This window comes from Emys orbicularis, chromosome 3, assembly GCF_028017835.1.
Source record: "Emys orbicularis isolate rEmyOrb1 chromosome 3, rEmyOrb1.hap1, whole genome shotgun sequence".
NCBI classification, from domain to species: Eukaryota; Metazoa; Chordata; order Testudines; family Emydidae; genus Emys; species Emys orbicularis.
The window spans coordinates 64,039,046-64,066,058 of NC_088685.1; the positions used below are offsets into that span (position 1 = coordinate 64,039,046).

General features: G+C 45.0%; 1 long non-coding RNA gene across 3 annotated transcripts in view; it reads left to right on the forward strand.

Annotated features, from left to right (window-relative positions):
• LOC135876850 (uncharacterized) overlaps positions 1 to 27,013 on the forward strand; it is a 1,011,314-nt gene that overhangs the window by 62,511 nt on the left and 921,790 nt on the right. For 2 of the 3 annotated variants that reach the window (XR_010561318.1, XR_010561317.1), the window contains one exon: positions 8,528 to 8,707. This is a non-coding gene — a long non-coding RNA (uncharacterized LOC135876850). Of the gene's footprint in view, positions 1 to 8,527; positions 8,708 to 10,792; positions 11,156 to 27,013 lie in introns of those variants that run through there. The other variant, XR_010561319.1, reaches the window with a different exon arrangement.

The window sequence follows — 27,013 nt, forward strand, 5'->3', positions numbered from 1 at the left end:
GGTGTGTAGTTGCTGGTGAGTATTTGCTTCAGGTTTGGGGGCTGTCTGTAAGCGAGGACTGGCCTGTCTCCCAAGGTCTGTGAGAGTGAGGGATCATCCTTCAGGATAGGTTGCAGATCCTTGATGATGCGCTGAAGAGGTTTGGTTGGGGGCTGTAGTTGACGGCTAGTGGCGTTCTGTTACTTTTTTGTTGGGCCTGTCCTGTAGTAGATGACTTCTGGGTACCCTTCTGGCTCTGTCAATCTATTTCTTCACTTCACCAGGTGGGTATTGTAGTTTTAAGAACACTTAATAGAGATCCTGTAGGTCAGGGGTCGGCAACCTCTGGCATGCAGCTCGCCAGGGTAAGCAACCTGGTGGGCCGGGCCAGTTTGTTTACCTGCTGCATCCGCAGGTTCGGCCAATCGTGGCTCCCACTGGCCGTGGTTCACCGCTCCAGGCCAATGGGGGCTGCAGGAAGTGGCGCGGGCCGAGGGATGTGCTGGCCTCAGCTTCCTGCAGTCCCCATTAGCCTGGAGCGGTGAACCGCGGCCAGTGGGAGCCGCGATTGGCCGAACCTGCGGCCACAGCAGGTAAACAAACTGGCTCGGCCCACCAGGGTGCTTACCCTCGTGAGCCATGTGCCAGAGGTTGCCGACCTCTGCTGTAGGTGTTTGTCTCTGTCTGAGGGATTGGAGCAAATGCGGTTGTATCTTAGAGCTTGGCTGTAGACAATGGATCGTGTGATGTGGTCTGGATGAAAGCTACAGCACCTCCTTTGTCAGCCTTTTTGATTATGATGTCAGAGTTGTTTCTGAGGCTGTGGATGGCATTGTGTTCTGCATGGCTGAGGTTATGGGACAAGTGATGCTGCTTTTCCACAAATTCAGCCCATGCACATCGGCGGAAGAACTCTATGTAGAAGTCCAGTCTGTTGTTTCGACCTTCAGGAGGAGTCCACGCAGAATCCTTCTTTTTGTAGCATTAGTAGGAAGGTTTCAGTGAGTTAGTGTGCTGTTCAGTGGTGTGTTGGAAATATTCCTTGAGTCGGAGATGTCAAAAGTAGGATTCTAGGTCACCGCAGAACTGTATCATGTTCATGGGGATGGTGGGGCAGAAGGAAAAGCCCTGAGATAGGACAGACTCTTCTGCTGGGCTAAGAGTTTAGCTGGATAGATTAACAATATTGTTGGGTGAGTCCGCTTCCACCTTAATTGAATTGGCTCATTAGCACTGACCCCCCCCCCCCCACTTGGTAAGGCAACTCCCATCTTTTCATATGCTGTGTATTTATACCTCTCTACTGTATTTTCCACCCCATGCATCTGATGAAGTGGATTTTAGCCCATGAAAGCTTATGCCCAAATAAATTTGTTAGTCTCTAAGGTGCCACAAGGACTCCTCACTGTTTTTGCTGATACAGACTAACACGGCTACCACTTTGAAACCTGAGTGCTGAGTGAGAAGCAGCATTACTGAGGGCTGAGTATAGGCAGAGCAGCAGTTTCAGCTGTGGAGGGAGCAGATCTCAGGAGTTATAAGCCCCCGTATCCATCTACCAAAAAACTCTGGTGAGATCTCCCTGAGCCAGCTTCACAGCTGAATGTCACTAAGTCAGGTCAGGTAGCAGATCCCCAGAGCTACTTCAGCAGTCTGGACCCAGATTCTCCTTCTGACTTCCTGACCAATTAACTGTATGTGGGGATGTGGCAATACTGCATAGCCATTATGAGAATGGACATAAGTTGGGATTGTGACTCATGATTCTTGGGGTAATAGTGGTGGAAACTTAAATTGTAAGGTTTAAACAAATTTACCCTGCCATTGCCCTTCCCTCTCCCCAAGAAAGTTTTCCTGTTTAAAACCCTCTGTACTGTGCTCACAGCTGGGAAATACATTGCCTATCAGTAGCTCCTGGGGTGATATATATAGGTTCCTAGGTTACTGAGTGGGGCCTTAAGCCAGAGTTATGCAAGTGTTACAAAAACACCCTAGAAAGTGAGAACCGCCGCCCCTGGATTGCTGCCAACATCAGTGGCAGAAAGGTTATATGAGGAATTGCTTTTTAATAGAATAGCACAGATGTTCTAAATTTGATGACCATCATTTTAATTGAAAAGTACCATTGTTTGGATATCAGTTAAAATAATTTCACCACAGAGGAAAGCTTTCAGTATGTGAATCAGTGCACATCAAAGAAAGACCTATCTAAACTCATGCTAATTTCCTATCCCTTCTATGAGACTTTATACTTTTTAACGATTTATAAGGAAAAGTTGTTGTTTTCTTCATGTGCACTATTACCCCAAGAATCATGTATGCTAGTTAGTGAGAGAACAAAAGAAGGGCACTCTGCTCAGTTGCGTGTGTGATCACGTGTCTCAGCCCAGCCTCCTTTTCCCCCTTTCTTGGGGCAGTGCAATCTAGCTGCCTGGAAGGGGTCCTTCACAGCATTTTCCAAACTCTATTTTCTTGTTAATTTTGTGACCTTGTCCACATGCTACTTGTCCTGACTCTCACCACACCTCCCTTTTTCATCATAGCATCCATCCTTCCCCTTCTTTCTCCCCACTGGCTCCATTTCCCTATTCTTGTTACAATCACCATTCTACAGTTTCTACCTGCACCTCTTTCCTTTCCATCCCAATTTCCCCATTCCTCCCATCAGCACAAATCCAGATTCCACATCCACTCTTTCCTTTGCCTCTTCCTCACCTCTGGTGACATTTCCCTAACCCTGGCCTCCCTCCATCCCTGCCATCACCTTCGCCCCTCTTGTGCCACAATTCCCAACCTCACACCCCATTTCCCTTCCCCCTCCCTGGCTCTTGCTGTCTCTAGATTGCCCGCTCCATCACTAAAAAGATCTGTCATCCATGACCTCTGCATATCTCACTCCTTCCAGTTCCTGGCTTTCATAGATATCTAGATCCCTTCATCTGACACTGCCTCTGCATCTGCCCTCTCTTACAGAGGCCTTTCCTGTCATACTGCCTGCCTGGATCAGACTGTGGTGGGAGTATTAGACTTCTCATCTCCCATTCCTGCCACTTCTAGCCCTTCCCTACTCCCCCTTCCTGCTGCTCCTCCTCTTCTAAACAGCACTCCATCTGACTCTTCTCACCCTTCTGCCCCTCCCGGCCATGTTGCTGCCACCTACTATCCACCCAACTCCTCATCATCAGTCTTTCTCTCTGCTTTTTGATTCCTGGCTCTCTCTCTTCCTCTCCTCATAAGCTTGCACACTCATCCTTGGTGACTTCAGCTTCCATGCTGATGATCCATCTGCCCTCGCCTCTTCATTTTACCAGCAGCCCTGGTTTAACTCCCCCACTCACCAAAAGAGCTGTTCTCTTGACTTGGTCTTCACCAGGTAGTGCTCTCTCTCTCTCTCTCTCTCTCTCTCCAATCTCTCTGTTGCCAAGTTCCCCCTCTCCAACCATCACCTGGGCTCTTTCAGCATCACCCATCAGTCCTCTCCCTCAAGCCATCACTCAACCTTTCCATGACTTCCAGTCCATCAGCACTGATGATTTCTCATCTGTTCTCAGCCTTCTCCTCCCTGCTCTGTCTTCTCTTTCTTCCACTGATACGGTGGTTGATTCTCTCCATGCTTCACTTTCCTCCAATCTTAACTCTTTTGCTTCCTCTCCCATTGCAAGATCTGCCCTGCCAACTCCCAGCCCTGGCTCAAACCAACTTCCACTTCCTTTGGTCCAGACCTGTCTGCTTCCATCCAAACAAAAATCTTAGCCTGTCTCTTTGACTATCTTCATCTGTGTCTGGCTGTCACAGGGTAGCTGGTCTCTGTGGATAGACTGAGCCCAGCTACCTTGGAATGGAGCAGGTGAGCCTGATCCAGCTAAATAAAGAGGGCTGGGCTACACCTAGGTCTATAAAGGGCTGCTAGTAGGCAGCTAGGAGAGAAGACTGTGGCAGGATGAGTCCAGGGGAGGAAGGGCTGAAACAAGCTGAGCCCTGGGCAGCAAAGGCTATACAGAAGTGGAGCTAACTCCTGTGGTGAGTCCCTGGAGTAAGGGGGCAGGGAAGCAATCCTGTAGCTGCTGCTCCAACGGGATAGCAGAGCTGACTGAGGCTAGGAAGCTGCCAGGAGCTGGAGTATCAAACACTCCTGGGAGGGGTGGCCCGGGGACCAGATGCTGACTTAAGACTGCATTCTTGTTGTTTGTTTAAACATTGCCATAAAAGAATAAACCTCCTTAACTGGGACTGGGCGTGGCAGGGCATGTTTGGAACTGGGGTGCAGCGGCGGTCAACTTGGTGACACTGTCCCTCAACTCTAGGTTATCCTGGCTAAAACAGCTCTAAATCTTCCCACTCATGCCCTCCACACTACCTTCTTTCCCAAACATTGTGAACAACACTACCATCTTGCCTGTGATTCAGGCCTTTAACCTGGGTGTCATCTTAAATTTAAACCTCTCTCTAGGTCCTCACAACCAGGGTATATCTAACTCTTGCAGATTTTTTTCTGCATTACATCTGTAAGATGTGGCCTTTCTTGGCCAGCTACAAAGCTAAAACTCTCCTCCAGGTTCTCATCATCTTGCATCTCAATTATTGCAGCATCCTTTTCTATGGCCTTGACAAATGCAACCTTGCCCTGCTTCAGAATGTAGCTACAAAGATCATATTCTTTGACTATCACTTTGACGATGTTTCTCCTCTTCTTTCATCCCATTGGCTCTCCTTTTCCATTGTATCAAACATAAGCTACTTGTCTTCACTTTCAGGGCTCTTTTCAGTCTATTCCCATTCTATCATCCTTGTTCATTTCCGCCTCTGATCAGCCCAGGATCCCAGCCTCCATCACCCACTTGTTAGTTTTTCAAACACCTTTGTGCTTTCTTTCACCCTGCCCCTTATGCTTGGAAGGAGCTTCCCATAAACATCTGCAGAACTAATGTATTCCCCTCCTCAAAACTCTCCTTTTCCATAAATCCTATAAAACTTTTGACAATGGTTAGGCTGCAAGTGTGCTGATACCACTGCCCAACATGCTGACCAGTATTGTCTCCTAGTTTCCTTGTACTCCCCCATCTGTCTGTATCCAGCTCTTGTCTTTTGTCTTATGCTTAGATTATCAGCTTTCTGGAGCAGGGACCATCTTTTTATTTTGTGTTTTGTACAACACCTAGTACAATTGGATCCTGGCCCAAAACTAGGGCTCCTTGACACTACATCTATGCAAATAAATAATAAACATCAAGGACACAAATGTCTTCAAAATACTCCGCTCTCCCCTTAACCACAACTGATGTGAAATGTCAACCATCCTTTCCATCATTTTTGCAAAAACATCTTTTGAAGAGCATATTTATGGTGCCATGATATCTACCAATCAGCATTATTCTTTGTTGGAATGACAGACTTTGAACTCCAGCATTAAGCAGTGTTTCTGGGAATTTTGCCATCTGAGATAGCACTGCCCACCAGTTCAGAGGTTGAATATGCAGGCAAGAAACAAGAGCTATCTTCCTGAAGAATTCTAAATATCACTATATGGTACCCAAATCTGTTCCCCACCTTCATATCTCTAATATGAACATGATGTATTGGCTTAATGAGAAATAATTTTGTCTTTCACATAGACTTCACGTGTAAAAAAGCCAGGGTAGAAAAAGAGCAGGGGAACCATGTAAGGATAAGAAAACAGCAGCATTTAAATGGGGATTCAGCTGATTTATGATTTTCTCAGTCCTGCCAACTGTGGATTTTCCTCCTATGGAACTGAGGGGAAGACCTATCACATTCTCCTGCCTCCTGGGGAAAGACAGCCAATCTAAGCTGCTGCCCATCCCTCAAGAAACAATAGACTTTTTTTGTTGGTAGTGGGGGTGCAGAAGGAGGAGCCAATAACATTTTCACAAGAGGAAGCGGGGAGGAGGGAGTCCTGAGCTTCAGGGCTCTATATTCCCCCTGTTGTGAATAGTGTGTCAGCTCCTCCCCTCTCTCTTCTCCTCCTTAGTACCCCTGCAACAACAGGCCTAGAAAGGAAAAGTCAAACAGCCCTGTGAGAGCTGCCCCATCACCACCTCAGGCCTCCAGGGAAAGTGGGAGAAAAAGCCCTTGCTAGACATGCTTCACCCCACTTCAGCCAGCACTTTCTTTAACTTATGTACTTTTTGTGTAATAGTTAACACTAAAACACAATTGGAAGGGAGATAAAACTTCATGTTTCAGATATTGAGCCCCTCTCTAGCTCCTCGGAGTTAGGATGGGGGCAGATGATCTAACATCTGCTGACTGCACCTACTTCTGAAGCATCTGGTGTTGGCCACCATCAGAGACAGGAAATTGGACAAGATGGACCTTCGGGCTGATCCAATATGGCAATTCCTATGTTCCTAATTTTATGCAAATTTAAAATTTACCTTTTTTGGTGACAAAATTTTGGCAGATATGTTGTCTCTATGCTATGTCTAAATTATACATGAATCCAAAACACTTTTATTTTCTAGACAGAGTTCTTTGCATTTTTTTTCATTGGTTTGGGTCATATGAATTTTCTCATCTATAATTTATTTTTCTTGACAGTTCTGTTTTGTTGTTGTTTGTTTTTATCCTGTTAGTTGGGGGAGTGAGTAAGGGGAAGTCCAGACAATCGAGAGGGAAAGAGTACGTATAACTCAGTCTGCAGTAACTTGCACTAACTGGTTTAGGGATCAGATACGAGGGAACAGCCAGCTTCTCTGCCCCACCCCTTCTCAATCTGTGGAGTGGGTAAATGCGCAGTGTCAAGTGAAAGAGGCTCTGGTCATATCCCAGATCTGAGGGCAGAAGTGGAGAAGAGCACAGGGGCCTAGTCCTTTTGTTCAAAGATGGAATTTCAAATGGTCAAAAAAGAAATACAATATTTTCAAGTACAGTCTTAGATACAGGCTTGACAAACAAAGTGGTAGTGTGGAAGTCCCTTGCCTCAACAGATCTCACCAACATCCTTAGGCTTGGAGACTTTAACCACTGGCCTTTTCCATGGGAAAAGAATGCCAACTCCTACCCCTAATAGAAGAATTCAGTGGACATTCCATGTTCTGAAGCTGTGGAGCATGCATTCCTCTCTGTGGATTCTTCCTGCAAGGGGAGATCCTTAAATCCAGAATGAAGGAATCTCTCTGATTTTTGTTTCTCTTCTGTCATAAAATGAAATGGAAGTTTTTTATAACTTCCATAAAATGAGGCATAGATTCTTCAGGGTCTTGTCAGCAAAATAATATCCTCTGTCTACAACAAAATTTTATTCTCAATAATTACTCTCTTCCTAGAATAGAAATCTGCTTCAATCCCCTTTTCTGTTTTCGCTATCTTATATACCAGGGTTCGGCAACCTTTCAGAAGTGATGTGCCGAGTCTTCATTTATTCACTCAAATTTAAGGTTTCGTTTGCCAGTAATACATTTTAACATTTTTAGAAGGTCTCTTTCTATAAATCTATAATATATAACTAAACTATTGTTGTATGTAAAGTAAATAAGGTTTTTAAAATGTTTAAGAAGCTTCATTTCAAATTAAATTAAAATGCAGAGGTCCCTGAACCGGTGGCCAGGACCCGGGCAGTGTGAGTGCCACTGAAAATCAGCTCGCGTGCCGCCTTTGGCACACGTGCCATAGGTTGCCTACCCCTGTTATATAGCTATATTGCCAGGAGGCTCAGTTTCCATGAAGAACAGTAATTGTGGGAGCAGGTAAAAGTACAGCTTTGATTGGAGGGGATCACTAGTTACTAATAGTATTCTGGCTTTGGAGTGTGGAATCCAATATCATTGTGTAAATTCAGAGCAATCCTTCCTGCAATCAAGTCTCTAGATTACACAATAATCACATTCTACTTTATCCAAAACTACTTGTGCACAAGTGGACAGAGCAGCATTAAGTGTACTGTTGTCATTAACATCTAATACTAAAGTCAATGGGCCAAGGTCTGTGATAGTTTACACCCTACAACCTTGTTAAGTATAATGGAGTTGCATGGGCTATAAAATGGCATAGAATTTTGTGTAACCTGAGCGTTCCATTAACTGATCCTCTGTTGAGCACAAGTCTCCTTAGGGTTTATTATGTCTGTTAGTATTTTGTTCAGCCTTGTAGCCATAATCTTTGCCAGTATTTTATAATTAGTAGTCAGAGATAATATAGGCCTATAATTTTACACTCTAATGCATTCCTATTCAGTTTGGGAATCAGCATTATTGCATGGTAAATAGTGGGTGAAGTCGTATGAGAATCTAATTATGCCTCTTTGCATACCTGTAATATACTGAGGATTAACATTTCTTGGGATTTTTTGCAGAATGTATTCGTTGGTCAGTCAGTAGAAAAGTTTTTGTATTTTAGGAACTGGGAGTTTTGCTTGCTCAAGGAATGCAGGATCAGGCCCCAAGTTTCAGCTGTTTGTGATACTTTGTTCATCTGAAGTGATGTCAGGTTGTAGGGTCTCTTCAGAGGTTTTTGATATTGTGCGGATTTTAATCTTTTAAAATAAACTCTTAGGGGTCATTTAGTACTCTGTGTTTTCTCTCTCATACAGCTCTGTGTAGAAGTGTTGAAATGTCTTAAAGGCTAGATTGTGCCTTTGGCATTCTCAGGTGTGCTAAATGAAGTACCGAAGGATCACACTGTACCTGGAGTACTGAGGAAGAATTCTTATTGACTCATCCAGCATTCCTCCTTCCTGGGGACTCCCAGGCAACACACATCCAGATGATAAGTATGCCATTCTGGGTGGTGTCTGCTCAGCCTCCTTGCACCCTTTCTCCAACTCACTCCACTGCTCTCTTGTGCACCTGCAACAGGGCTGCCCACAATTGTGCCCTTAACTACATCTGTACTTGTGATTATTGCTTGCTTGTTCTTAAATTAATTTAACTCAATCTGTGCATTACCTAGTTGTTGCAGTTCTCCTCCTAACACCTTTGGATGCTGTGTTTCCTGATTCAAATTGTGTTCTCTTTAACCTACATGGGCAAATTTAACTTGGTTTTGCTATATCATAATGCCATTTCTTGTGCACTGCCAATCCCATTGATTTAATGGGGAATCTGACAGAAAGGTAGAATGTGTAGCCATAGGGCCCAATATATAGCTTCCCAAGTTTTGAGTCTTCCGGGAGCTATAGACATTCTTCTGCTAGTTTTTAAATAACTTCCTCCACTGCTGCTTTCTTCTTGCTCATTTCTTTTTCTGCATGCTTTTTAAAGCAAAGATCCTCACATGAATCCTTTCCCTGCTTCTCATACTCTCCTGAGGGTAGAAACTTAAACCTACATTCACTTTAAAATGCAGCTTTAATGTTTGTTTGCCTCTCCGACTATATATACATTGAGATTTAATTATTGTTTAACTTTCCAAAATAAAGGATCGGGTTTTTGCTACTTTGTTTAAACTCTAAAATCAGAGCTCTAGAAGCCTCATGTAATACCCAATTCTGCAAGGTGCTTAATGCCCTCAGCTACCACCACTAACTTCTTGAGACACTCAACATTGGGCCTTTAAAAGCCATCACCAAGATGTCACACCTGATTACTTTTTCAATTAGGGCTTAATCCTGCAGGCTCTTTCAAGTGTGGAAAGCCAAAGTGCTTGTGCTGAATACTCGTGTTTGCTTAGCACCTGGATAGAGAAGCTTAGGCCTGGTCCACACTGGGGGGGGGGGGGGGGGAATCGATCTAAGTTACGCAACTTCAGCTAGGTGAATAACTTAGATCTACTTACCACGGTATCTTCACTGTGGTAAATCGACGGCTGACGCTCCCCCTTCGACTCCATCTGCGCCTCTCACCCTGGTGGAGTACCAGAGTCGACGGGAGTACCAGAGTCGACGGCAGTCAATTTATCATATCTAGACTAGACGTGATAAATTGACCCCCGCTGGATCAATTGCTGCCCGTCGATCCAGCTGGTAATGTAGACAAGCCCTTAGTATAGTAGTCAATGTAGTGTGGAGAAATATGCAAAATGCTCAGCAATGCAGGCAAACCTATGAGTCCACACTGAACTGAATGCTGGTAAGTAGGGGAAAAGCAGACTTATCCTGTAGAATGCATAGGGCATGGCTGAGGTATAGGTGTTCACACACAACCAAGGAATTCTGAATGAGGATTTTCAGGTACTGCTAATGCCAACCAGGACTAGCGATTCACTCGAGTGCTTGAGAGATGCATTGAGGAAACAGGTTTCAGAGTGGTAGCCGTGTTAGTCTATATCAGCAAAAACAACAAGGAGTCCTTGTGGCACCTTAGAGACTAACAAATTTATTTGGACATAAGCTTTCGTGGGCTAAAACCCACTTCATCAGATGCATGGAGTGAAAAAAAGTCAGCAGAATATATATTTAAAGATGGGAGTTGCTTTACCAAGTGGGGAGGGTCTATGCTAATGAGCCAATTCAATTAAGGTGGACGTGGTCTATTCTCAACAGTTGACAAGAAGGGGTGAATACCAAAGGAGGGGAAATTACTTTTGTAGTGCTAACAAGGCCAATGCAATCAAGGTGGCCTATTTCCAACAGTTGACAAGAAGGTGCGAGTATCAGCAGAGGGAAAATTACTTTTTGTAATGACCCATCCTCTCCCAGTCTTTATTCAGGCCTAATTTGATTGTGTCCAGTTTGCAAATTAATTCTAGTTCTGCAGTTTCTCGTTGGAGTCTGTTTTTGAAGGGGGTTTTTTTGTTGAAAAATTGCCACTTTTAAATCTGTTATTGAGTGTCCAGGGAGAGTGAAGTGTTCTCATACTGGTTTTTGAATGTTACAATTCTTGATGTCTGATTTGTGTCCATTTATTCTTTTGCATAGAGATTGTCCGGTTTGGCCAATGTACATGGCAGAAGGGCATTGGTGGCACATGATGGCATATATCACATTGGTAGATGTGCAGGTGAACGAGCCCCTGATGGTATGAGGAAACAAGTGAGCAACCATGTGGGCCCGTCACTGTTAGATGTGTCTGATGGATCTCATGAAGCAGCAACCAACAACTAACTCCTCAATGCTTCATAATATATGCAAGGCACAGCATTCTTGCCATCCCAGCACCTGATAGTACTTGATCCCCTCATCTTATTTCATCTTATTAGATTGTGACTAACAAAACAACATACTCAGCAGCCCTACAGATGGCTCAGTGATGCTCTCTCTCACTACCCTTTGTTCTGATCCTTCAAGAAACATTTTTGATGAAATATTTAAATGAATTTGAATTTGCTTTGACTCTGTTTGCACTTCTTTTGTCTTCATTTTCTGTTAATTATTCTAGCGAACAAGTGTACTGGCAGAAATGTTTGCTGAAACCGCAACTGCTCATGAATAAGCTACAGACCAAGAACTTTTAGACATTATGCAATGAATAAGGAATGAATTAAAGAAAATCACGATCTGTTCACAAATAATTCACAAACAGAAAACAGTTGGAATTAATCAAATATATGATTTATTAGTACCCAGCTTTACTTATTTATTCTGGCCACAGAACTAGTAAACATATGGGAAAAACTCAGAAAACAACTCTTCAGTCAACTCCAGAGGCTCCTCTAAACTTTTTAAAGTATCTCAAGAACTTCTTATCTTTGGGGACCATCACATTTTCTTTTGGATATTCTGTCCTCTAATCATTCATGTAGCAAAGTGATACTTCTTGGCGCACCCAAAGCTGTGATCACCACTTGCCATAAGCGAGTCTTGCCTGTGCTAATTGGGTGTTAGCACCCTAAAACAACCAGCCTGTCAGCCACTCAAACACTCTCCTCTGGACTATACCAGCCCTGTCTTTGACTTGCAGGTTGACAGCAGATGCACCCCACGCTCAAGTCCCATCAAAGTATCCTCCTGTAGCATTCAGTCTCTGATCACTGGATACCCAGAGAAATCCCAGATCCTCTGTTCCCAAAGGAACAATGTACCACATGTCACCAGTTTAAGGTAAAACTCTCACTCCTGTATTATGCACAGCATTTGAGTTCAGTTAAACAAATTTATTTAAGAGAGAATACAGATTCAAATAAAAAGCAATGTGCGAGAAGGGAACAAGTGGTTACACATAAAAGAACACCATCATCATGCATTCTAAAGCCTAACCTTAACTAACAAGTAATCCTCCTGTCTAAAGAAGCTTATCTCACCCAAAGTTCTCTCCAGCATTTTCAGCCAAGCCTGGTTGAGATCTCTTTTTCATGAAGCAAACTCGCTGTCCATTTACTTCCTAGGTAAAGAATGCCAGGATCTCTTTGCATCTCTAAATAAACCAGAACAGACTTTTGATGTTAACCATAAGATAGGCTTTTCCCCCTCACCCGCTGATGTTTACCTCTTCCTATTAGTTTCCTTCTCAAGTCTTCACCAGCTCTTCATTAGCATTTGACTGTTAGATTTTATTAGTAATATCCTGTTTATACCTTTCTAACTACATAATTACGTCTCGTCTTTTAAGCTTCATGTCTCCTTTTGCCTTTCAAAGCTGCTGTCAGTGGTTCCCATTGTATGACTGGTGACAAAAACATAGTATCAACTGTCTGCCCTCAATTACTTTCTCTTTGAAGTTCTTAAACTGCACGTATTTAATCTACAACTTTTTAGGTGGAGTGTAAAACTCTTATAATACAGAAAGGATTAGGCACCCTGTGCTAGATCCACAAAGGGTACTTAGGCTCAGCATTGTGATTACTTACTTTAGGTGCTCTGCACCTAGTGGAATACATAACTTCAACAGGAGAGACCGAGAGAGCCCCACCTATGCCCCAGAATACCATATAGTAGCATTTCTCAAACTGGGGTCCGCAGACCCCTTGGAGTCCCCGAGGATACTCCAGGGGGTCCACGGACCCTGGTGATCAACTTCCTCCTTCCCTCAACTCCTCTATCTCCCGGAGGCTACTGAAGCCAAACCGGGACATTTTGGCACTAAAAGTCTGGCTGCACAGCAGGGCGAAGGCAGGCTCCCTGCCTGACCTGGCTCTGCACCACTCCCAGAAGGGGCCGGCATGTCCCTCCAGCCTCTGGGGAGGGGGAAGGGGGTTTCCGTGCGCTGCCCCCACCCCGAACACCAACTCCGCAGCTCCCATTGGCCAGGAACTGCGGCCAATGGGAGCTGCGGGAGCGGTGTCTGTGGGCAGGGGCAGTACGTGGAGACTCCCTGCCCCCCGCCTAGGAACTGCTTCCAGAGAGATGTGGTGGTTGCTTTTGGGAGCCGCCAAGGTAAGCACCGCCCAGAAGGAGCCTACACCCTTCACCCTCTCCCACACCTCGGCCACAGCCCAGGGCTCGCACCCAAACTCCCTCCCAGAGCCCTCAAGTGTCTCCACTTTCATTTTTGTCATTGCATGCGAATGTCTGCTCTTTGTTATGACTCTGAGACAGCCTGGATTCCATAACAGTGACAAAATACATTGAATTTTCAATTATTGATCCTATAACATTCTAGCATGTTTCACCTTCTTGGTCTTGGAGCTGCTTTTCTGTATTTAATACCTGAATGTTTGCCCAGTATTAAAACAGTTAGTATGGATGTAATTGGTAATGATTCAGACCTCTCTGTGCTTCCACTGAAGAGATCTAGCTTTGACATCTAGGTCTGTTTTCTCACTCCCCAGGCTAGGAGAACTGGGAGTACTATAGAGGCAAAGTACACCGCTCTTGAGGGAGAGCGCAATTGGCAATATTTTGCAGAATGACTCGATGGGCTCTGAATAAAGTTACTCATGTACATAAGGACTGGAGCCTAGGAGAGAGAAAGGAAATGCTCCAAAAATATATATACACTTGTTTTGGTAGTAGGTAATATAAGAGTTGGAGCCTAAAACTAGAGCTGTCCCAATATGTTTATTTTATTAATGGAGCAATTACGTGGTATCAGTAAGAGCTCAGTGTAACTTGTTCCTCTTAGCTTTAACTCTGTACAATTTCTCATTTTCCTTCACATTACTTTTACCTGGTCAAAACCTTTTCTTTGTCTCCTTCTCTCTCCCCCACCCCCTGAGTCTGATTAATGCTTGATATGGCTGTCCACTCCCACTTTACTGACTTGAATTAAAATGATTTTTATGCACAAAGATAATTGCTTGCTTCTATTATCACTGTAAAATGTTAATATAATTTAGCTCGCCAGTCTCCAAGTCTACCACTACAGCCAATAAATAAACTGAACACAGAAAATTGATGATAAAAAAAATTAGGGTTGAGCCATAAAACTACAAAATGACAAATTCTAGTTAAGGCTGCACAGCATTACTAAAGCCACTAATAGCACATATGGTTAGTCCTCCATCAGAGTCCCACAGCACAGAGTGGGGTTACATATCCTAGGTGCATCATTAGCAACAAATTGCTGGGCTTATAGTACCAAGTGGTGCAGAAAATCACTTTACAGTGTGGTCATTATTTAAAAATCAGCATTTACTGCCAATTATCACACAGTGGTATCTGAGACTGTAACTGGGAGATATAACTGAGTGAGACAGGAGCCACCAGTACATGTTGACTTTTTAGCAGCAGACACTGTATCTATCTACATACTAACACCAGAGCAGTAAAATAAACATTTCTCCCCCAGTATCTGCCTTGTGATCCCTCAATAAAGAAAGATAGAATATAAATAAAGGACTGGCTTCAAGGGTAATAGCAGTAAATTACTTCCCTCAGGGGAAAAATGTATTTCCCATGATATAATTCCCCTCCAGGGCACTGGAGGGGAATTATAAAATTTACTGCTTTTTCCTTTTGGATTAACTCCATACTAGTTTTATGTTGGGGACTGTGGTTTCAAACCCCTGAGTTAATTATCATTTCTTTCTTCTCCTTCATAGAATCATAGAATATCGGGGTTGGAAGGGACCTCAGAAGGTCATCTAGTCCAACCCCCTGCTCAAAGCAGGACCAATTCCCAACTAAATCATCCCAGCCAGGGCTCTGTCAAGCCGGGCCTTAAAAACCTCCAATGAAGGAGATTCCACCACCTCTCTAGGTAACCCATTCCAGTGCTTCACCACCCTCCTAGTGAAATAGTGTTTCCTAATATCCAACCTAGACCTCCCCCACTGCAACTTGAGACCATTGCTCCTTGTTCTGTCATCTGCCACCACTGAGAACAGCCGAGCTCCATCCTCTTTGGAACCCCCCCTCAGGTAGTTGAAAGCAGCTATCAAATCCCCCCTCATTCTTCTCTTCTGGAGACTAAACAATCCCAGTTCCCTCAGCCTCTCCTCATAAGTCATGTGCTCCAGACCCCTAATCAGTTTTGTTGCCCTCCGCTGGACTCTTTCCAATATTTCCACATCCTTCTTGTAGTGTGGGGCCCAAAACTGGACACAGTACTCCAGATGAGGCCTCACCAATGTCGCATAAAGGGGAATGATCACGTCCCTCGATCTGCTGGCAATGCCCCTACTTATACAGCCCAAAATGCCATTAGCCTTCTTGGCAACAAGAGCACACTGTTGACTCATATCCAGCTTCTCATCCACTGTGACCCCTAGGTCCTTTTCTGCAGAACTGCTACCTAGCCATTCGGTCCCTAGTCTGTAGCAGTGCATAGGATTCTTCCGTCCTAAGTGCAGGACTCTGCACTTGTCCTTGTTGAACCTCATCAGGTTTCTTTTGGCCCAATCCTCCAATTTGTCTAGGCTGCTGACTCTGTCTCTTTTTCCTGGTTCTTGCTGTTTAGCCATTCTGCTTCCCATCCCCTGGCTGTCTCCCCCACCCTTGTCCTGTGGCTTTGACTTATTGTCTCTGTTGCAGACCTGGGCTGGCTTCTCTGACAAGCCAACACAAGGTCTCTCTCTAAATGGTGATAATGATATTTTATAGGGGCTTATTTTGCATCTGTGTTCTCCCCAGTGCAAAGTCTGACTTCCAGCAGCCAAGTGCCAACTTTGGGCAAAGGCTGGATTGGCTCTCTCCTCTCCCCAAGGGCCAACTCCATGAATGGCTGGAGCTAGAGAGGAAGAAAATGCTATGGTGTATTGCTAATGCCAAATATGCATTGTTTCCCTGTACAAGGACTATTCCCCTTTGCCTGAGGGAAATAACTATTTGTCACAGTGGTTCTCAAAGCAAGCCTCGGATTGCGACCCTCCTTATAAATTAAAAACATTTTTTATATTTAACACTATTATAAATGCTGGAGGTTAAGTGGGGCTTCGGGGTGGGGGCTGACAGCTCACGACCCCCATGCAATAACTTCACGACCCCCTGAGGGGTCATGACCCCCAGTTTGAGAATCGTTGATGTCATGTGACCACAGTTAACTAGTAGAATCTTAAATAAAATTCTAAAGGTTTTATATAGGTATAGATATACACATGCACTACATATGTGCAGGGGCGCCAGGTTTGTATAATTTTTGGTGGTGCCCAGAATGGATCTAAGTCCTGCCCCGCACACACACACCTGCCTTGTAAGCCAATATTTTTTTTTAAATTAATGTAAAAATGGACCAGAAACAGTAATCATTTAACAGTTTCCCTATATTGCACAATGTGGGAGGGTGGGGGGAAGAGGGCTCTGGCTGGGGGTGAGGGCTTTGAGGTGGGGCTGGGGCTGAAGGATTTGGGGTGTGGTAGGGGCTCAGGACTAGGGCAGAGGGTTGGGTGTGGGGGTGAGGGCTGCAGGGTGAGGCTGGGGATGAGGGGTTCATGGTGCAGGAGGGGGCTCAGGACAGGGGCAGAGGGTTGGGGTGTGGGGTGAGGGGTTCAGGGTGTAGGAGGTGGCTCCGGGCTGGGGCAGAGGGTTGAAGTGTGGCGGGGTGAGGGCTCTCTCTGGGGGTGTGGGCTCTGGGGTGGGGCCAGGGATGAGGAGTTTGGGGTGCAGGCAGCCTACCCCGGGGCTGGGGCCAGAGGAGGACTCCCCTCAGCCCTCTCCCCGCCAGCAGCAGCGAGCTCCGACGGAGGGGCCCCCCTCTCCACACCAGCCAGGCCCGCCGACGGTGGGGTGTAAATGGGAAAAGCATCGCTTGATTCATAGATGCTTTTGATATGCCCCATGCAGGTTCCGGGGCAGCTGAGGCAGCGGAGTAGCAAATACTTTTCCCCAGAACAGGTTGGGTCGACACAGCACGGCTGCAACTGCCTTGAGGCTCCTCTGGGCAGGGTGCGCTCGGGGCTTCTTCGGGTGACCCGGGCCAAGGGAGGGGGGTGGGGCACGGCAGCTAGCCGTTGCCAAGGGCACAGGGACGCTCCGGGGGAGGCACGCAGGGGTGGCAGGCAGGGCCGGAGGAGAGGCCCGACCCCCAACATTGGTGGAGCCGGACCCCCGTGCTCTGAATATTGTTGGAGCATGGGCACCACAGGCCCATATAAATCTCTGCCTATGCAAATGTGGAGTTGATATCCAGGGGATAACTGAATTTATCATCTCTGCCTCCTCCCTCTGCCACTGATCCATGTCCATGGGACTTATTGCAAACCACTGAGAGCTGTACCATTTTGTTTTTACTCACATCCATGCTGGTATATAAACAAGAGCTTTATTTCAGTGGTGAGAATCCAAGAATTTTAGACCTAGAAGCTCTTGAGATATCAAACTTTAAAGTTGTTAGCTTTCTGTACTAATATATTTTAGGTCATTTCTAGAGGTTTTTATGGCTCACTCTGAGCACTGTACAGTTAGATTCATGGCAATTATAGCACTTCTGGCTTTACAGGGGAAGAGAGATGAAAAATAGTCCCAATCAAATGTTTCAATTCCCTCTTGGACAGTTTCTGTCACATATACAGAATATACATGTTGTGTGTGCTTAACAAATAATTATTAATAAAAAAACTGACTTTCAACCTTCAGAGTTTGGTTAAATGCCACTTGTGGAGTTGTGCAATGAGACCTGTCTCTAATATTTAAATAAAGCCCAAGACTACAGCTTACACCCTGCAGCACTATATAAAATATATAGAGATCTGTAGTTTTTGCAGACTATATCTGGGATTAATATGAGAATTGAAAGGTGGGTAAGGAACTGGTTAAATGGGAGACTATAACCAATCAAACTGAAAGGTGAACTGTCAGGCTGGAGGAAGTTACTAGTGGAGTTCTTCAGTGATCAGTTTTGGAGCCACTTATATTTAACATATTTATTACTGACCTTGGCACAAAAAGTGGAAATGTGCTCATAAAATTTGTGGATGACACAAAGTAGGTAGATATTTCTAATATGGAGGAGGACTAAAATATCACAGAAGAAGATCTGGATGACCTTGTAAACTGGAGTAATAGAAATGGGCTGAAATTTAATAGTGCAAAGTGCAAGGTCAGGCATTTAGGGACTAACAATAAAAAATTTTGCTATAAGATTGGGACGTATCAGTTGGAAGTGACAGAGGAAGAGAAAGACCTGGGTATATTGGTTGATCACAGGATGACTATGAGCCACCAATGTGATGTGGCTGTGAAAAAGGCTAATGCATTTCTAGGCTGTGTCAGGCAAGGTATTTCCAGTAGAGACCGGGAAGTGTTAGTACCATTATACAGGGCACTGGTGAGACTTCATCTGGGATACTGTGTGCAATTCTGGTCTCCCAGGTTTAAGAAAGATTAATTGAAGTTGGAACAGGTGCACAGAAAGGCTACTAGCTTGATCCGAGGAATGGAAAACTTACCTTATGAGTAGGGCCCTACCAAATTCATGGCCATGAAAACACGTCACGGACCATGAAATCTGGTCTCCTCCTGTGAAATCTCATCTTTTGTGTGCTTTTACCCTATACTACACAGATTTCACGGGGGAGACCAGCATTTCTCAAATTGGGGGTCCTGAGCCAAAAGGGGGCCCTCAGAGCCGGGCAGCCAGAGAGCAGAGGCTGTTGGCCAGGTGCCCAGCTCTGAAGACAGCGGCCTGCCAGCAGCAGCAGAGAAGTAAGGGTGGCGATACCATACTATGCCACCCTTACTTCTGCGCTGCTGCCTTCAGAGCTGGGTGGCTGGAGCAGGGCCGGCTCCAGGCAGCAGCCCAGCAAGCAGGTGCTTGGGGCAACCAATGGAGAGGGGCGGCACGTCCGGCTCTTCGGCGGCAATTCGGCGGCGGGTCCCTCACTCCCTCTCGGAGGGAAGGACCCCCCGCCGAATTGCCACTGAAGCGGCAGTGGTAGAGCAGATCGCGATTGCGGCTTCTTTTCTTTTTTTTTTTTTTTTTTTTTGCTTTTTGCTGCTTGGGGCGGCAAAAACCCTGGAGCCGGCCCTGGGCTGGAGAGTGGCGATTGCTGACTGAGGACCCAGCCCTGCAGGCAGCAGCGCAGAAGTAAGGCTGGCAATACCATACCATGCCTCCCTTACTTCTGCACTGCTGCTGGTGGCAGCTCTGCCATCAGTGCTGGGCTCCCGACAAGCAGTCACTGCTCTCCAGGTGCCCAGCTCTGAAGGCAGCACCGCCACCAGCATCAATGCAGAATTAAGTGTAGTGGTACTGCAACCCCTCTCCCACAACTCCTTTTTGGGTCAGGATCCCTATAATTACAACACTGTTAAATTTCAGATTTAAATAGCTGAAATCACGAAATTTATGATTTTTTAAATCTTATGACAATGAAAATGACCAAAACGGACTGTGAATTTGGTAGGACCATACTTATGAGAGGAGACTCAAAGAACTTGACTTGTTTAGCCTAATCAAAAGCTCTCTATAAATACATCAGAGGGATAAATACCAAAGAGGAAGAGGACTTATTTAAGTTAAGCGCCACTCAAGAACAAATGGATATGAATTGGCCATCAACAAGTTTAGACTAGAAATTAGACAAAGGTTTCTAATCCTCAGAGGAGTAAAGCTCTGGAACAGCCTTCCAAGGGAAGCAGAGGGGGCAAAAAACTATCTGGCTTCAAGACTGAGCTTGATAAGTTTATGGAGGCATACGTACTGGAATTAGAGGTGCTGGGGGTACTGCTGTGCTGAGAGCCATTGAAACAAACTGTAAACTCTCTATATGATGGAAGCCACTTCAAGACCAGTGCCCCTGTGTGCAGTTTTAAACTAGTGTAAATGGTGGAGTCTCTTTAACTTGAAGTCTTTAAATCATGATCTGAGGACTTCAGTAACTCAGTCAGAGGTAGGGGGTCTATTACAGGAGTGGGTGGGTGAGGTTATGTGGCCTACAATGTACATGAGGTCAGACTAGATGATCATGATGGTTCCTTCTGATCTTAAAGTCTGAGTCTATACTAAGGATGCCCCATGTTATGTGAATGGGGTGAAGCTCTTGTTTGGGTAGAATTTGCACACAGATGTGGTCAGTGATGAAAATCCTGGATGATAAGCATAACAACAACAACGATGTAAAGTTGATAAAGTATGCTAAAGCAGTCACATAGACAACTCAAGTTCAGGTCTTAAACTCCCAGCCAGAAGCTTAGGTCAGCAATAATAGGCTCCAGAGAAATTGTATTCTATCCCCTGCAGCAAATGGATGGACAGTCAACACCTTTTCTCACAGTAAGACTCATGCTGTAAGAGATACCATCCTGAACTCCACCACCACTGAATAATTTTAAAGCTGAGGTTTGTCCCCCCAAAAATGCTTTCTTTTAATAATAACACCTCTTTTATTACCTGACAATTTATGCTACTATCTATCACATATGTGGAAAAACTTGTAGAGCACAGATTGGACTGTTCAGCCATCTTAAGTCTCATCAATGACTTTTCCCCCCCATCAGACATCATCCTTGTATAAAGGGATAGCCAATGACAATGATATGGTCCTCACTACCATGGAATCTGAGGCTTTTTTATAAAATTATTTATTCTACCTCTCTGAGGTAGGGAAGTATTATTATCCTCATTTCACAGATAGGGAACTGAAGCACAAAGGTATTTAGGAACCTGTGTCCAACATTTAGGCCTATGCCTCAAATGCTCAGCTGCTACCTAGCCCTGTAGGTGCCTAAAGTCCCATAGACTTCCAGCTGTGGGCACATGCAAAGCCACCTAAATTCTGACACTGGCCCATAGCTAATGAGCTACTCGATGCCCTCACTCATGCCTAAGCCCTAGCAGGATTCTCAAATGAGGTGTTCCCAGACCTATCTCCTCAGCAGAGCCCTCTCTGGTAGAGGAGATAGGTAGAGACTGCCTACCAGTTGAGGTGAGACTTTTGGGGCAGGTAGGCAGGTAAACATATGGTTGTGTGCCCTGGAATGCCCAGTAGCCTAGTGCGTGGGGCCGTAGTCTATAATATAGAAGTTGCAGGGCTGAATTCTTGTGCTACCCAATTTGATGCAAGGGCATGAATCCAGGTCTCCACCTCCTTGGTGAGTGTCCTGGCAATGAGATATTTTAGGTTTTTCTCCTGTTGAAGCTGTTCCACTTTTTAAATAATAAAATAGCTGTTGGAACAGGGACTTGAACATAATTCTTCTGCATCTCAGGAGAGTGCCCTGACCACCAGGCTATAGAGTCAATCACTCTCGCTCTCTGGCCCAGTGAATGTTTAATTTTTTTGTACAAAGTAAAACCGCTCCAATAGACGAGATTGAGAACAGCCCATCCAAGAATACCCAGTAGCCTTGTGATTAGGTCATTCCCCTATGAGAGGAGAGACCTATGTTCAGATCCCTGTTTAGATCAGGGTTTTGAATCTAGGTCTCCCACATCCCAAGTGGGCGTCCTTACCACTGGGCTATTGGCTATAGACTGGGGAGGAGAGGGTCTCTGCATTTGTGTGTGTGTGAGAAAGGGCAGACCTGGCTTAGACACCTAGCTCTAGGAGAGGGTTCACTGCTGAGAACTCTACCTCCCCCGAGCCCATAAGGCACCTAAGTCCTTTGTGAATCTTGGCCCTAAGCCCCGCCCCTTTTCTGTGCATTTCAAGCTTAGCTAGTTTAGGCACTTCCTCAGCTTGCTGGCTTCTAAGGATCCCTTCCTTAGATACCTAACACTCTCCATGCATTGTATGAGGCACCTGGACACATAACTCGAGGCTGAGAATTCCAACAGGAAGCAGGGAGCCAAGGGCTTAGGGATTGCAATGACTGAGTCCCTTCAAGGATCTGGGCCTTAGTCTCTTAGGTCTAGATCCACAAAGGTATTTAGGCTCTTAAAAACTTTTGCAGATCTGGGTCTAAGTGAGCTGCTCAAGATGGCACAGAAAGTCTGGGGTAGAGCTGAAATTGAACCTGTGTCTCAACCAGGGCTGGTGCAAGGATATTTTGCGCCCTAGGCGAAACTTCCACCTTGCCCCCCCCCCAAAATAAATCACATACATTATACACAATACACGGTCACAGAGTAACATGTTATAATTTATGCAGGCATAACACAGCAGCAGGGCTTAAAACTCAGACAGGGCTGCCCAGAGGATTCAGGGGGCCTGAGGCAAAGCAATTTCAGGGGCCCCTTCCATAAAAAAAGTTGCAATACTATAGTAACATGTATTTGGAAATGTAAAAAATAACTAGTGTAATACATTCAAAAATTAATTTGTAATAATTTGAAAATACACTAAATACATTATTTAAAAACATTAAAAGCTGTAATGGTATGTATACATTTGCAATTACATAGTGGGCTGTTGCTGGGTGATGGTGATGGTTGGTACCAATGGGCTGTCGCTGCCTGGGGGTGGTGCTGCTGTTGCCCAGGGCTGGGTGGGGAGCTGGGTTCTGGGGTGCCCGGCTCACAGGGGCTGGACTCAGGGATGTGGGGAGATGGGGTCAGGGGGTGCCCGGCTCAGAGGGGCTGGGCTCGGAGCTGAGGGTCAGGGCTGTGTGGGAGATGGGGTCGGAGGGGTGCCCAGCCCCAGCCGCTTACCATGCCGCTTACCCCCTCTCCCAGGAGCCTCCGACATACTCGTGGGGCAGGGGGAGCCTCCGACATACTCGTGGGGGCCCCTGTGGGGCCCGGGGCCTGGGGCAAATTGCCCCACTTGCCCCCCCCCCGGGCGGCCCTGAACTCAGATACCGGGCATGACAGAGGCTGGGGCAGGGAGAGGGGGGCACTGGGGCAGCTCAGCTCTGCAGGCTGCCGTCCTCTCCAGCCGCCCACGCACAAGGGGAGCAGGAGCAGGGACCAGCCAAGGACCAAGGGGGCAGGAGCACAGGCGCCTGAGGCCAAGCTGTGTGGGGAAGCACTTACCTTGCCCAACGCAGGGGCGTCGGGGTCCTCTTTCTTCCTCCGCTCCACCAGACCGCCGCCTGAGGCTCTTTTCTTCTCCCTGCCCCCCGCTGGGCTGACCGTGTAGGCTGAGCCAGGCGGCAGCCGCCCCTTTCCTCCAGAAGCCCTGCTGACTCGCGCCCGTCGCCGTCGCCGGGCTCGTGCCATGTGCCGTAAGCAGAGCTGCAGAGCTCTGCCCAGCCGCCAGCGCCCCCGCCGGCAATGACAGGAATCGCATGGGATGGAGCTGCCGCTGCGCTGGGAGGGAGAGGGAGTCTGAGCCGCCGGCAGGCAGCCCAGGGGTTCCCCTGTGTCCGTGCGCCACCGGCAGCCCAGGGGTTCCCCTGTGTCCGCGCACCACCGGCAGGGGTGCTGACTCAGGGGAACCCCTAGGCTGCCTGCCGGCGGCTTAGACTCCCTCTCCCTCCCAGCGCAGCGGCCGCTGGAATGCTTTAAAAAAAATTGGGGGCACCGCTTATTGGCGCTCCCAAATCTTGGTGCCCTAGGCAACCGCCTAGTTGGCCTAAATAGTAACACCGGCCCTGGTCTCAACTCCTAGCCTAGCACTGTAATCACTGGACCCCCATTTCTCTCCTCTTCTGTTTACTTCCTTATGCATGAATCTCTGCACCAAACTTTGAGCCTGTCAATCTCATTTGAGATTTGTATCAGATCTGAAAACTAATGTGTTGAAGTGGGTTTTAATATCTATTTTCTCTTTTTATAAAGTGTTTACATTTCTTTGTACACAATCTAATTCTTTTTATTATGTAGTGCAGGTAATTTTTATTGTACATTGATTGTACAAGGTTTTATGATCTCTTTGATGGAAGATGCTCTATAAATAAAATTGAATTGGATTGGATTAAACTTCCTCTCAATACAAGTCTCTGCAAAAAGTGCTTCATCTCAGACTTTGAGACGTGCCAGAATAGCATGTCGTGAAGTCAGCAGGAACCAATGCTTTTCTTGTCTGAAGAAAAGACATGTCGTTGTTATAACTCCCCAGTTGGTCTGTCGAATTCAATTCAGTTTTAACTGTGTAAAATACTATTGTTTGGAGAATGCAGCAGCTGTCTTGCAAGCAATGTTTTCTTCTAATATTGCCTACAGTTTTTTCCTCATCAAAACTAGGATTATAAATATGCACAAGAGTAAATTTGTAATAGTGTTTAATTTGGTACAGCAGTTTCTCTTTTAATCCCACAGGAGTTGTCTGCTGAAAGCTCAGAAAAAGCAATCACTTTAGCTTGACTCATTGCTTTCTTTTTATTTTTCAATTTTTTCCCTTAAAAACATCAATTTTCATTGGAATTAAGCTAATTTGGACAAAATGCTCTAAGCACAGCTTCAGAGTTGCCTAAATGTTCTGCTATCACCTTTAATCGATAAGGAAGCATTAGGTTACATACAGTGCAAAATTGTCTTCTGCAATAAATAGTTTAGCTTGTATTGTTTTTCAGCACTGTACTAGGGGGTTTCATAGCCATCTGAAGGTGTTTTTTAAATTTTCTGAAAATTTTCTGGTTTAACATATAGAAAATATTTATTAAATGTTTCATGTTTTGAACAATGTGGGACCATTTCTCCATTGTCCTACACCTTTTGTAGTCATTTACACCAGTGCCAAGTGGGTGTTGACTGTTAGTCAGAATGGTATGCTTTCCATTTATTTTGTACTCCCTTTGTACTGGAGTAGATGACCACACAAAATGCAGGGTGACAGAGAATCAGGACTCATTGCTTTTAACATGTTTTTAATTTTGTTTCTTCTATTCAGCATGGTATATCTAACACAGGAACTGTATTCTTCGAACTGTCTCATTTGGTGGTGATGAGGGACTTCAACTACTCAGACATCTGCTGGGAAAATAACACAGCTAGGCACAGATTATCCCACAAATTCTTGGAATGTATTGGAGACAATTTTTTATTTCAGAAGATGGAGAAAGCTACTATGGGAGAGGCAGTTCTAGGTTTGATTTTGACAAATAGGGAGGAACTGGTTGAGAATTTGAAAGTGGAAGGCAGCTTGGATGAAAGTGATCATGATATGGTAGAGTTCATGTTTTAAGGAATGGTAGGAGGGAGAACAGAAAAATAAAGACAATGAATTTCAAGAAGGCAGACTTTAGCAAACTCAGGTTGTTCGTAGGTAAGATCCCATGGGAAGCAAGTCTAAAGGTGAAAAACAATTGAAGACAGCAGTTTTTCAAAGAGACATTATTAAGGGCACAAGAGGAAACTATCCCACTGTGTAGGAAAGATAGGAAGTATGGCAAGAGACCACCCTGGCTTAACCAGGAGATCTTCAATGATCTAAAAATCAAAAAAGAGTCCTACAAAAAGTGGAAACTATGTCAAATTACAAAGGATGAATATAAACAAATAACACAAGTATGTAGGGACAAAATTAGAAAGGCCAAGGCACAAAATGAGATCAAGCTAGCTAGAGATATAAAGGGTAACAAGAAAACATTCTACAAATACATTAGAAGCAAGAGGAAAACCTAGGACAGGGCAAGCCCGTTACTCAATGGTGGTGGTGGGGGAAATAATAACAGAAAATGTGGAAATGGCAGAGGCGCTTAATAACCTCTTTGTTTCTGTTTTCACAAAGAAGGTTGGTGGTGATTGGACGTCTAACATAGTGAATGTCAGTGAAAATAAGGTAGGATAGGCTAAAATAGGGAAAGAACAAGTTAAAAATTACTTAAACAAGTTAGATGTCTTCAAGTCACCAGGGCCTGATGAAATGCAACCTAGAATACGCAAGGAGCTGATTAAGGAGATATCTGAGCCATTAGCAATTATCTTTGAAAAGTCATGGAAGATGGGAGAGATTCCAGATGACTGGAAAAGGGCAAATATATTGCCTATATATAAAAAGGGAAATAAGGACAACCTGGGGAATTACACACCAGTCAGCTTAACTTCTGTACCCGAAAAGATAATGGAGCAAATAATTAAGTAATCAATTTGCAAACATCTAGAAGATAATAAGGTGATAAGTAACAGTCAGCATGGATTAGTGAAGAACAAATCTTGTCAAACCAACCTGATAACTTTCTTTGACAGGGTAACAAACCTTGTGGATAGGGGGGAAGCAGTAGACGTGGTATATCTTGACTTTAGGAAAGCTTTTGATTCTGTCTCGCATGACCTTCTCATAAACAAACTAGGGAAATGTAATCTAGTTGGAGCTACGATAAGGTGGGTGCAAAACTGGTTGGAAAATTGTTCCCAGAGAGTAGATATCAGTGGTTCACAATCATGCTGGAAGGGCATATCGAGTGGGGTCCCACAGGGATCAGTTCTGGGTCCCATTCTGTTCAATATCTTCATCAATGATTTAGATAATGGTATAGAGCGTACACTTATAAAGTTTGTGGATGATACCAAGCTGGGAGGGGTTTCAAGTGCTTTGGAGGATAGGATTAAAATTCAAAATGATCTGGACAAACTGGAGAAACGGTCTGAAATAAATAGGATGAAATTCAATAAGAACAAATGCAAATTATTTAATTTAGGAAGGAACAATCAGTTGCACACATACAAAATAGGAAATGACTACCTAGGAAGGAGTACTGCAGAAAGGGATCTGGGGTCATATTGGACCACAAGCTAAATATGACTCAACAGTGTAACACTGTTTCAAAAAAAGCTAACATCATTCTGGGATGTATTAGGAGGAGTGTTGTAAGCAAGACACAAGAAGTAATTATTCCACTCTACTCCGTGCTGATTAAGTCTCAACTGGAGTATTGTGTCCAGTTCTGGGTGCCACATTTCAGGAAAGATGTGGACAAACTGGAGAAAGTCCAGAGAAGAGCAATAAAAATGATTAAAGGTCTAGAAAACATGACCTATGAAAGAAGATTGAAAAAATTGGGTTTGTTTACTCTGGAAAAGAGAAGACTGAGAGGGGCAGGGCCGGCTCCAGGCACCAGCTT